Raw genomic sequence first — 12,121 nt, 5'->3', positions numbered from 1 at the left:
TTATTTTCAAAATCCCAACTCTAGTTACTTTAGGAAAAATGTGAAAAGTATGCTAATCCATGAAATTGCACATTATGCTTTATTGGTCGTTAGTGGAGCGTGTGTGGTTAACCAGCACACTAAAAGGCACTAATAAAGAGTAGCAATGGGTATCTCATAATTGTCATTTTGATGGAGCGTGTGTGGTTTACCAGCACATCAATAGTTAATGATAAAGACAATGAGGTTACCAAGCACATTTGCATGGTTATTCACATCTTGTTTGTGATCCTCGGCATCCCAGTCACAAATAGAAGAGCATAATCTGAGAATAAAACATGCCATTGAATAGTTTCAATGTATCTCAAAAGAATTAGGAATTTCACTTCGTTTGTTTCGTCTAATGGTGGAATTGGTGAATCGTCATTCACCTACCTTTATGAAATTTACACTTGGATCTCGGCATCCCATTTCTAAGTTGTGAATCTTCATAGTTGGATCCTAACCTTGATATTATATCTTTGGGTTATTCTATTAAGGTATCTTGAAATCTAACTAAAACTTTCTTTCTTTTCAGATGTCTACTCCTAGAAACACTTCTGCTTCGTCCTCCTCCAACCAAAACTTCTCTTTGCTCAATATATGCTCCAAAGTCGTTATGGATGGCTCAAACTATAACGATTGGATGCGCAACATCAAGATGGCTCTTCGTTTCGAGAACAAAGAATATGTTCTTGAAAAGGAGCTCAAAGAGCTTGATGAGAATGAAGCTACTCCTGAAGATCTTGCTGCCTACAAGAAACATTACGATGATGCTACCAAAGTGGCATGCATCATGGTGGCAACTATGTCCCCAGAACTGCAGAGGTACTATGAGGACTACTGGCCTTTCGAGATGAACAAGGACCTTATGGAAAAGTACCATAAGCGAGCTCGTCAAGAAAAGTTCGAAGTAGTCAAGTCACTCATGGCTTGCAAGATGAAAGATGGGGAGTCAGTTGAGTCACATGTGCAAAGAATGCAACGCTACATAGAGCGTTTGGTCAAGCTCAATATTCACTTTGATGAGGAATTGGCCATTGACATGGTCTTGAACTCACTTCCTGAATGTTATGGTCAGTTTATTCTAACTTACCATTTGAACAATACTGAGCAGACCTTGGCCCAATTGCATAACTTGTTGCAGACAGCTGAGGCAGGGATGAAAGGTAAAAGTATACCCTCCACACCTGCTAGTGCCCCTGTTTTGGCTATTGGACAGGGAAAGGGGAAAAAGAGGAAAGGTCCTCCCAAGCAAAACTGGAAGAGCAAGGCTCAAGCTGGGTCATCTAGTAATGGCCCAAAGGCTAAGCCCAATGGTTCCACTCCCCATGTTTCTGATCCAAAAGAGGCAGTTTGCTTTTACTGCAACCAAAAGGGGCATTAGAAGAGATCTTGCCCACAGTATCTGCAAGATATCAAGGATGGCAAAGTGAAGCCATCTTCGGCAGGTATTTACACTATTTCTGCTAATAACTCATTATCTTCTCGTTCATGGGTCCTTGATACAGGATGTGGTTTTCATATCTGTTCTGATTTGCAGGGTCTAAAGGAAAGTGAGGAGATAGAGCGAGGAAGGATAAACCTGATCATGGGAAACAGAAAGTCTTCACCAGTAACCAAGATCGGAGTTTATCAGCTTCTGCTTAGTAATGATGTTAGATTAGATTTAATAAATTGTTGCTATTCGTCTGAGATGACGAGAAACATTATTTCATTTCATGCATTGTTCAGACAAGGTTTTACATATTCTTTTAATGATTTGAATGGTTCAATTTCTGTTTATAAGAATGGTGTTTTTATGTTTGAAGCTTTGCCTTGTAATGGTGTGTATGAAACAGTGACTTGTGTTGATAGCCTAGGAAATAGTGTACTTAATATTGACTTGTCGAATAGTGTAGACAAGGCATGCTTGTGGCATTGTCGTCTTGGACACATTAACAAGAAACGCATAGCCCAACTCCAAAAGGATGGAGTGTTGGAATCATTTGACCTAAAGTCAGATGATATGTGTGAGTCTTGTCTTTTGGGAAAGATGACAAAATCACCATTCACAGGGTCTTGTGAAAGAGGTGAAGGTCTGTTGGATCTCATACACACGGATGTGTGTGGACCCTTCAGATCAACTACAAGAGATGCTAATCGATTCTATGTGACCTTCACTGACGATTATAGCAGATATGGATATATCTACTTGATCAAGCATAAGTCAGAAACTTTTGAAAAGTTCAAAGAGTTTAAGCATGAAGTCGAAAATCAATTGGGCAGAAAGATAAAGATACTTAGATCCGATAGAGGCGGGGAGTATCTTAGTATCGAGTTTAACGACTATCTGAAAGAATGTGGGATAGTCTCACAATTGACTCCTCCTAGGACACCACAGTTAAATGGTGTAGCTGAGAGGCGTAATCGAACCTTGTTAGACATGGTTCGTTCTATGATGAGTCGGGCTTCGCTTCCCATTCACTTCTGGGGGTATGCCTTAGAGACAGCCGCCCACATCCTCAATCTTGTCCCTACAAAGAAGGTTGCCAAAACACCTCACGAAATGTGGACAGGGAAAGTTCCCTCGTTAGCACATATTAAAGTCTGGGGTTATGAAGCTTTCGTAAGACGAGAGACTCACGACAAGCTAGCAGCTAGAAGTGAGAAATGTGTTTTCATTGGTTACCCAAAGCAGTCTTTTGGATATTTGTTCTACAGGCCTAGTGAAAACGTGGTCTTTGTAGCACGAAGAGGAGTCTTTCTTGAAAGAGAGCTCATATTCAAAGAGGACAGTAGGAGCACTATTGACCTTGAAGAAATTCAAGATTCAGCCAATGAAGGAACCTTAGATGACACTAGCACTCAACCAGAGGAAACAGTTCCTGTTGAACCAATCGATAACTCATTACCTCTTAGAAGATCCACTAGGGTGAGTGTGCCACCTGAGTTGTATGGTTTCCATATTACTTCAGATGGTGACACATTCATAAGTGACAGAACACTGGTAAACTTAGATGAACCAGTCACTTATAAGGAAGCAATGGAAGGTCCAGAGGCTTCCAAGTGGAAAGAGGCAATGGACAGCGAGATTAAGTCCATGTATGACAACCAAGTTTGGAATTTGGTTGATAGTGCACCAGGTCGTAAGACAGTTGGGTGCAAATGGATCTTCAAGAAGAAGACAGACATGGATGGAAATGTGCACACATTCAAGGCTCGACTGGTTGCAAAAGGTTTCACTCAAACCCCAGGGGTTGACTATGATGAAACCTTCTCGCCAGTGGCTAAGATTAAATCTATTAGGATATTGCTCGCCATAGCTGCCTTTCATGATTATGAAATCTGGCAGATGGATGTCAAAACTGCTTTCCTTAATGGGAAGTTGGCTGAAGATGTTTACATGAGTCAGCCAGAGGGTTTTGTTGATGCAAAGTTCCCTAATAGAGTGTGCAAGCTTGAGAAATCCATTTATGGATTGAAACAAGCATCTCGCAGTTGGAATCTTTGCTTCCATGAGAAAGTCAAAGAATTTGGTTTCTCTAGAAGTGAAGATGAGTTATGTATGTATATCAAAGCTAGTGGGAGTATAGTAACTTTTCTGGTGTTGTATGTCGATGACATATTACTCATTGGTAACGACGTTCCAACCTTGAAAGAAGTCAAGTCTTGGCTTGGAAAGTGTTTTGCCATGAAAGACCTTGGAGAAGCTGCCTATATTCTTGGGATTAGAATATTGAGAGATAGAAAGAAGAGACTAATTGGACTTAGTCAGAGCACATACTTGGATAAGGTACTAAAGAGGTTTAGTATGGAAAATTCCAAGAAGGGAGAGCTACCTATCCAGAGCAATACCAAATTGAGTAAGACTCAATGCCCGAGTACAGATGTTGAAATAGATGACATGAGTCGTGTACCTTATGCTTCCGCTGTCGGATCGATCATGTACGCTATGACATGTACTCGCCCTGATGTGGCATTTGCTTTGAGCATGGTCAGTCGCTATCAGGGAAACCCAGGTAGAGCTCATTGGATAGCAGTTAAGAATATACTCAAGTATTTGCGAAGGACAAAGGACTGGGTTCTTGTGCTTGGTGGCAGTGATACTTTGAGAGTAGATGGTTACAGTGATGCCAGCTTTCAGACGGATAGAGATAACTTCCGTTCTCAGTCAGGCTGGGTATTTTTACTGAATGGAGGAGCAGTTACTTGGAAGAGTTCCAAGCAAAATACGGTGGCTGATTCTACTTGTGAATCAGAGTACATTGCAGCAAGTGAAGCGTCGAAAGAAGCAGCTTGGTTGAGGAACTTCATCGGGGATCTCGGAGTTGTTCCAACCATCCAGGAGCCTATGGAACTGTTCTGCGATAATGAAGGAGCGGTTGCCTTGACAAAGGAACCGAGAGATCATGGTAAGACCAGACATATCGACAGAAAGTACCATTTCATCAGACATAGAGTTGAAGAAGGCCATCTTATAGAGGGTGTCATCTGAAGATAACCCAGCAGATCCCCTCACAAAGGGTCTGAGTAGGGCTAAGCATATTCAGCATGCTCGGAGCATAGGACTGAAAGATGATATTAGTTTTAGTAGTTAGATTAGTTTTTGAAACTTGTAACAAAGTAAATGTAATTGACTTTTGGTGATTAAATAATAAAGTATTATTTATAAGTTTGGCTACTACCTTTTGTCAATTGTTTATTATTGTGTTTCATTTTTGCATGTTTTACTTCCTGAATAATGAGATTATTCAAACTCCACAGTCGCTCGTACTCTTGGAAGTAAGTAGTGAATTAAGACTGTCATGAATTGGATTGCAGATTGTCTAAGGATAGACATGGCAATAGAATTGCTGCAATGTTCATGAGTACTCAGAAATTGAGATTTGAGTATTGGATAAACCCACGCTCAGAGTATTACTTCATGGAATTCATCACGAGTAATACTGAGACGATAATATCTTATAATCTTGAAACGAAGATATATGAGTTGTAATTTACAAGTCGGTTGTGCATTGGTGATACGAAAACGCATCAGTAACTTGGTGTTATAAAACGTATTGTCATGCATAATTTGATGAGTAAAAGATACAAGCATATGAGTCAACGTTTATTCGTTCCTTTTGCCCTAACAGGAAAAGCGATATATGTGGGCCCCTCGATGATTTGGTGTTGACTTATGTGCTGGGCCCAGCCAGGACTAAATTGATGTGTTCGATTAGAAGTCCTACATCATCACAAATCAGGAATCGGGAAACATAGATTCTGGACAAACAGATTGATTACATTCCATGTCTTTTGTCTGGGGATATCAAGCAGAACGAAGGGTTATATGATCACTTATCTTAGGACACGTAACTGACTGGGTCAGAGTTCGGCAGCAGCTTTTTGGAAGCTACAATTTGCTGGTCAAATTTAGAAGGCATACTAGCAATTATAGTTACAGACTTATCCAAGTGGGAGACTGTTGGATTAGGTGTCTAAGCCCATAACTATAATTGGTATGTACTTGAATTGATAGCAGCACAGTCCTTTTGGGTTGCCCTCAACCTAGCAACTGGACAAGGAAATTATGAAAGGAGAGATATTAATTTATAAGATTAATAAATTAATATATATATATATATATATATATATATATATATAAATGATTTATTAATATGTTAATGGATTAATATATTAATTAGAAATCATTATGTTTAATTAACTGTTAGCCAGAAATTAATCAGAATTGATTTTGGGGTTAAAAGAATTAATTATAAGGTGCAGGGACTAGTTTGCAATTATCTAATAGTTGAGTGGAAGGCTCTAGAACCCCCTTGGAAGAGGGTGGACGAAATTTTTAGGGGAAACCCTAATAATTTCGTCCATAGGGGCTTGGATAAGGCCCTTGGGTTTGCTTAGGCCCTAAGCAAAGGATAACTAGGGTTTCCCTTAAACCCTAGATCCCTCAGCTATATAAGGAGCCTCCTGGTTCATGTTTTTGGTGACTCTTTCTTTGGAAGAAACCCTAAGGCCGAAATTACATACTCTCTCCATCCTCTCTCTTCTACTTTCCTTCTTGCTAGTTTGGGTGTGATTCCATTAGAGGCATTACACTTGTGGTGCTAAAGCTTCCAAGAAGATCAAGATCAAGATCAAGGGAATATCAATTGTTTGCTATAACAATTGAAAGGTATGTAAACCCTAAACCCTAGTTTTTTAATTTCGAAATTAGCCTCTCTCCTCTAGGGTTCTTGTTTTGCAATTCAAAGTTGTATGTTCAATAGTTAAAACATAGATCCAAAGTAGGTTGCATGTGAACTTAGGAATTGTTTTCTAGTTTATTTGTTGTACCTAAAACCCATCATGAAGTTGCTCAGTCTCCAAAGGGTTATCTTTTATCTCAAACGAAGTATATTTTAGATTTGTTTGAACGCGCACGACTCACGGATAATCGGACAGTTGATATGCCTATAGAGAGTAATGCAAAGTGTTCTTCAACTGATGGTGTCCCCTTTTCAGATCCAAGCCTTTATCGTACCATTGTAGGGAGTTTGGTTTACCTGACTGTCACTAGACCGGATATTGCTCATGCAGTTCATGTGGTTAGCCAGTTTGTCATTGCTCCTACTAATGTTCATTGGGGAGTTGTTCTTCGTATTTTGAGATATCTACGTGGTACTCAGTTTCGCACTCTTGTGTTTCCATCTACATACTCTCATGAGTTGCGTGTCTATAATGATGCAAATTGGGATTGTGATATTTATGACCGTAAGTCCTCTACTGGGTATTGTATTTTTCTTAGAGATTCATTGATATCATGGAAAAACAAAAAACAAGATGTTGTCTCTCGATCTTCTACAAAATTTGAGTATCGATCCATGGCTATCGCCACTTGTGAGATTGTTTGGTTGAGATGGCTTCTTGCAAATATGGGCATTCACATCTCTCAGCCTACCCTTTTGTATTGTGACAACGAGAGTGCGATAATGATTGCCAAGAATTCAGTGTTTCATGAGAGCACAAAGCACATTGAGATTGATTGTCATTTCACACTACATCATCTCCAGAAGGGTACTATCTCTCTTCCTTATGTTTCCTCTACTTTGTAGATTGTTGATATTCTTACGAAGCCATTGACTGCTCCTCAATTTCATTTTTTGTCTGACAAACTCTCAATGCTTATTGTTGTTACATTGTGAGTTTGAGGTGGGATGTTAGCCTAATAATATTATGGGCTTTATTTTGTATTGGGTCTTATGTTGGCCCATTAGCTAGAAAACCCTAATTAGCTAGTCTATATATTCTGTCTTTTCCTTTCATTGTATCTTGTACTTCTCATTTGATAATAATATGAAACCCCAGTCTTTCTATATCTTGTTCGTTTACAGCGTGGTATGGAGCTGCTTTTCACAAGATGACTCTTGCGACTAGTCTATCTCGTGTGCCACTTAGTTTTTCTTCGACTAAGCCAGGCTACTTCGATAATCTAAGATGTACTAACGAAATTGGAAAGCAAAAGACTAAAGCTTGAGAGTACTTTAAATGAAAAAGAACTTTATATTACAATAACTCGAGAGATTACAAGGCAACTTCGATGGTTTGCTGCAAATGGCTCTACCCCTATTTATAGGGTTCTTATACCTCCACAAATGGAAGTGTCTAGATCCTGATCTTTCTTGATTATTCTAGATTGTTCTACTATACTCTTTATTTTTACAAGGTTCTAAAATATTCTAATCTATGCTATCATGTCCTAGAGAACTCTAGGACGTTCCAGGGTCTTCCAGGTTACCCTTATATGATCTAGTGACTTCTCTAGTACTCCGGAGAACTCTAGTGTAACATCCCATTTAAAATATAATAATTAAATAATAAACCCAGAACCCCGAGAAGAAATTATTATTATTATTATATATTATTATAGTCCATAATCAAATAATAATTAGTGGGGTGTTGGTTTCGGGAAGCCAAATGACGAGATTTGAATCTCTGGGGGTTAAAGTGTAAGTCTGGATTTAATTTGAAAAGGATTTTAGAAGTCATGGTGTGTTTGGTATTATATGGACTTTATATGTAAGGATTTATGGAAGGAAGGGTTCAAATGGTAAATTTTAGGATTTGAATTGAGAATAATAAGGGAGGAGGGGCTGAAATTGATAATATGGGCCAATGTTTAAGAGTAATCGGGACTTATAACCCGTCACCCCCTCATCATAACCCTAAACCTAGCAACACACATCCAGCCGCCATCTTCTTCTCCCTCGTCCAGCCGTATCTCCCTTCGATTCTTTCCTGTTCGGATAAACCAAAGGCCGCCGGTGGACCTTGCTGCTGGCAAGTATGCCTCATTCCACTGTTCCATTTCCGACGACAACCACACAACATGGGTGTAGCTGCTGCCGTTCGTTGAGCGCCGCCATCTGTGCTGGAACCTGAAGACCGACGACGTGGCTGTATCGCTGCCACCTTCTTTCTTCTCTTCTTATTGTTAACCATCGCGGTTACTGCTAGCGCTGCTGCTGCCGTCACCATGTTCGGACAAGACATGAGGTGTTCCGCTACTAGTTCGCGTTTGTGTGTGTTTCAGCCCATGTGTCGCAAGCATGTGAGTGGGTTGTGGTTGTCGTTCGACTGTGAAGACTCGCTTGGCCAGAGAAGCCCCGTGAAGAGCCACCATGGCGGCCGACCATGGTGGCTGCCACCGTCAAGACCGCCGTTGCCCGCTTTCCATGTTGCTGCTGCCGTCACGGCCCACCTCAAGTGGGTGTTGGGTTTATTTTTGGGCAAGAATGTGTGTGTACTATTGATGTATGGTGTTAGCTTTCGTATGTGGGTGGTTATCTTAGCTGGAATCTCAAGTGGGCCACCACCACCACCGAGCGGTGGTGGCTGCCACCACGTGCCACCGCCGGCCACCACAAGGTGGTTGTGTGTGTATGTGTTTATTAGAGTATGTGGTTATATTAGTATGTGTGTGTGTAATTGGATGGTATTGTAAATTGTAACAAAATGGAATAATGAAAGAAAAGTCTAAATGTAGCACCTTGGTCTTGGTACGTATTTCTTTCTAAGTATTTTGCATTTTTGGCCTTGGACTCGGCGAGTTGAAGGACCAACTCGCCGAGTAGAAGCGGGACGGGACGCGGGATGTAAGTAATGGACTCGACGAGTCGGGTCCCGGACTCGACGAGTAGACCCTGTCTGGACAAAAACCCTAATCCGAGGGTTTGCACCCTATTTAAGCAATGTGATGTCGGCCACAACGTGCTTTATGCTCCCAGAACACCTCTCATTGAAACCCTAGCCGTTATTGAAGCAATCTAAGCCTTGTTGGTGGATTTTGGTGCTTGTGGTCTTAAGAAGGAAGGAGAAAAGCTTGAGGAAGCGAGTAAAGACCAAGGGGACCCGAGTTTGTGCACCTTCTACAGTTCATTGAAGGTAAAAAGTTGTAACCTTGCTCTTTCATTTGTTAGAACCCTTTTTGGGGAGATTTAGGGCTTTTATAAGCCATTTTGATGACCAACCATGATTGCAAACATGGTTGGGGGTTGGGGCTTCTGAATCAAGTCATCAAGGGAGTCACAAGGCAGTTGGGGGCTGCTTTTGCACCCATGAAAGGTCCCATGCATCATAAGAGCTTATCTTATGTCTTTTTGAGCTCAAAGTCCCATGCATGCACGTAAAGTTTGTAACTTTACGTGTTAGAACGATTGTAGGAGCCCAGATCTACCTTTTGGTCAAGTGTTGTACATCAGAAATCAAGGATTTAGAGTGTGGATGTCATCGACTCGGCGAGTCCATTCTTGGGACTCGACGAGTCCAAGGCTTTGAGTCCCATATCTGTTGAGGGTCAAAAGGACTCAGTTGGGCGTTAGAAGGGTTGTAACAATACAGAAAAGAGTGACCCAACGCATTGGACTTAGTTTTAGACCTGGAGTTCATGGGACTCGGCGAGTCCAAGGCAATCTTCTTATGTTTGAAGATGAACTCGACGAGTTGTTCATACAACTCGGCGAGTCAAGGACATGACTTGTTCATCAGTTGAAGATGAACTCGGCGAGTGCTCATCAGACTCGGTGAGTCGGATGGAGATTCTGTTGGATAAGGTGTCTAAGTCCATAACTTATTTGGTATATACTTGACCCAACCCGGCATGGTCCATTTGGGTTGCACTTCACCCAAACTGTTTATGGATAATTTTATGAGAATTGTATACTTACGATTTATTAATATATTATAAGTTATAATATATTAATATAAAGTCATGTTATTTAATTAGTTTTAATCTTGAATTAATTATGAATTAATTTAGTGATTAAAAGGAAGACTAATTAAATCATGGGCTATTATATTTATATGGTGTGGGCTAATACTCATTTGTTAATGGGCTAAGCTTATGTGGAAGTCCATGGATGATCCATGGAGCTTTTAACCCATGGATCCTTGGAAAGGAAAAGACATGGGTTATTAGGGTTTCACCCTAACCATGCACACTATATAAACAAGCTCATGTTGCATGAAATAACACCCTAAGTGTGTGTGTAATAGTGGTGGCTGAAATCTAAGAGTTAGTATACTCTCTCATACATTTTCCAAGTTTGTGGTGATTTGTGATTTCCATTTGAGGCATTCACATTATTGGTGCTTGGCTCTCAAACTCCAAGGAATCAACAATCAACAAAAGGTATGTAATTCATCTAGTTCTTTTATGTTTAAAAGTACCCCATGCCATGCTAGATAGGTTATAAACCTTGGAAATTAATATTTTGCATGTACCTTAGACAAACATAGATCCAAGGTTTATTAGGGTTGCATGTACACTTAGGAAGTGTTAGAATGCTCAAAACCCAACAGTGGTATCAGAGCCTAGGCTTGTTTGTTTGATACTTGATGCAAAATAGTGATAAAAAGTCGATTTTTTGCTGTCTGACTGATGAACTCGCCGAGTCCATGGGGGGACTCGCCGAGTTCATGTGTAAACTCATCCTACTCGCCGAGTAGGTTCGTGCACTCGGCGAGTAGGAGCCTTAGAATGCAGATTTTCGACTTTTGCTGCTGGAAATGGACTAGAAACATTACCCTAAACTGTTTTGGTGTTTTAAAACTTGTTTTAGTTGGTGTAATGGTAGTTCTAATCCATTTACAATAGCTTATATCAAAATTTCATGCTTTGTATGTGTTCATATAATTCTTGAAACTTTGATGATCATGTTCATGTTCTTATGAATTTAGAAGATGATAGGAATTATTTGCTGAATTGTTTAGGATTAATTCTTGATCATTTATGTGTTTTAATGGAGTCCATAATTTGTCCTCAAGTTATGGATATCCACAGGTCACTTCTTTTAAACACACACTTAAAACACATAAGTTACATAAAATGAAGAGTCTTCATTTTTATGAACCTTTAATTCATAAGTTATGAAATGAAAAGTTTTGGATAGTTACAAAACTAGCCCTCAAGTTTTGGAATTTGTAAAGTTTCACACACTTTAATAAACTTTAATTCCAAACCCTTAGAGTTTTAAAAGTTAAAATTCAACCCTTATACTATTTATAACATTAATGGTTAATTATTATATATATATGTATAAGATCAAGTCGTTTTACCGTTAGTAGGCCTCATTCACGAAGCCGGTCTATAAGGGGGGTATAAGGTTGTTGCCTATAAAATGGCAACTTAATGAGTGTCCATTCTCACCCACCGCTTCCTTGATCGGTGGAGGGTCGTTAGCCGAACGGGTAGGACAATGACTTTAAATTCTCATTAAAAGTATAATGAATATTATAAAGTAACTAAACCTTTTATAAATTCCCAATCTTAGTTACTTTAGGAAAATGTGAATATGGTGCTAACCCATGAAATTCACACTTTATACCTTACCAAGTCGTTGGTGGAGCGTGTGTGGTTAACCGGCACACTAACTTGGACTAGTAAGGATCACGAAGGGTGACTTAATGTTTATCATAGATCGGTGGAGCGTGTGTGGTTAACCGGCACATCGATTAGGTGATAATATTAAGGGTACCAAGTGAGTTTGCATGGTTATTCACACCTTGTTTTGTGATCCTCGGCATCCCAGTCACAAAACCTGAAGGGCACAATCGAGATTGAAACATGCCATTGAAAAGTTCA

The 12,121-nt window shown here is 39.9% G+C and overlaps 1 pseudogene; it reads left to right on the top strand.

The window, feature by feature from the left end:
- The first annotated feature begins 6,449 nt into the window (after positions 1 to 6,449).
- Positions 6,450 to 7,094, top strand: LOC145112752 (secreted RxLR effector protein 161 pseudogene; annotated as a pseudogene).
- Positions 7,095 to 12,121: the final 5,027 nt, after the last annotated feature.

This window comes from Lactuca virosa, chromosome 5, assembly GCF_052849685.1.
Source record: "Lactuca virosa cultivar CGN04683 chromosome 5, Lactuca_virosa_CGN04683_v6, whole genome shotgun sequence".
NCBI classification, from domain to species: domain Eukaryota; kingdom Viridiplantae; phylum Streptophyta; class Magnoliopsida; order Asterales; family Asteraceae; genus Lactuca; species Lactuca virosa.
Note: the sequence above shows the minus strand (reverse complement) of the source record. Positions and strands in the feature narration are given on the sequence as shown.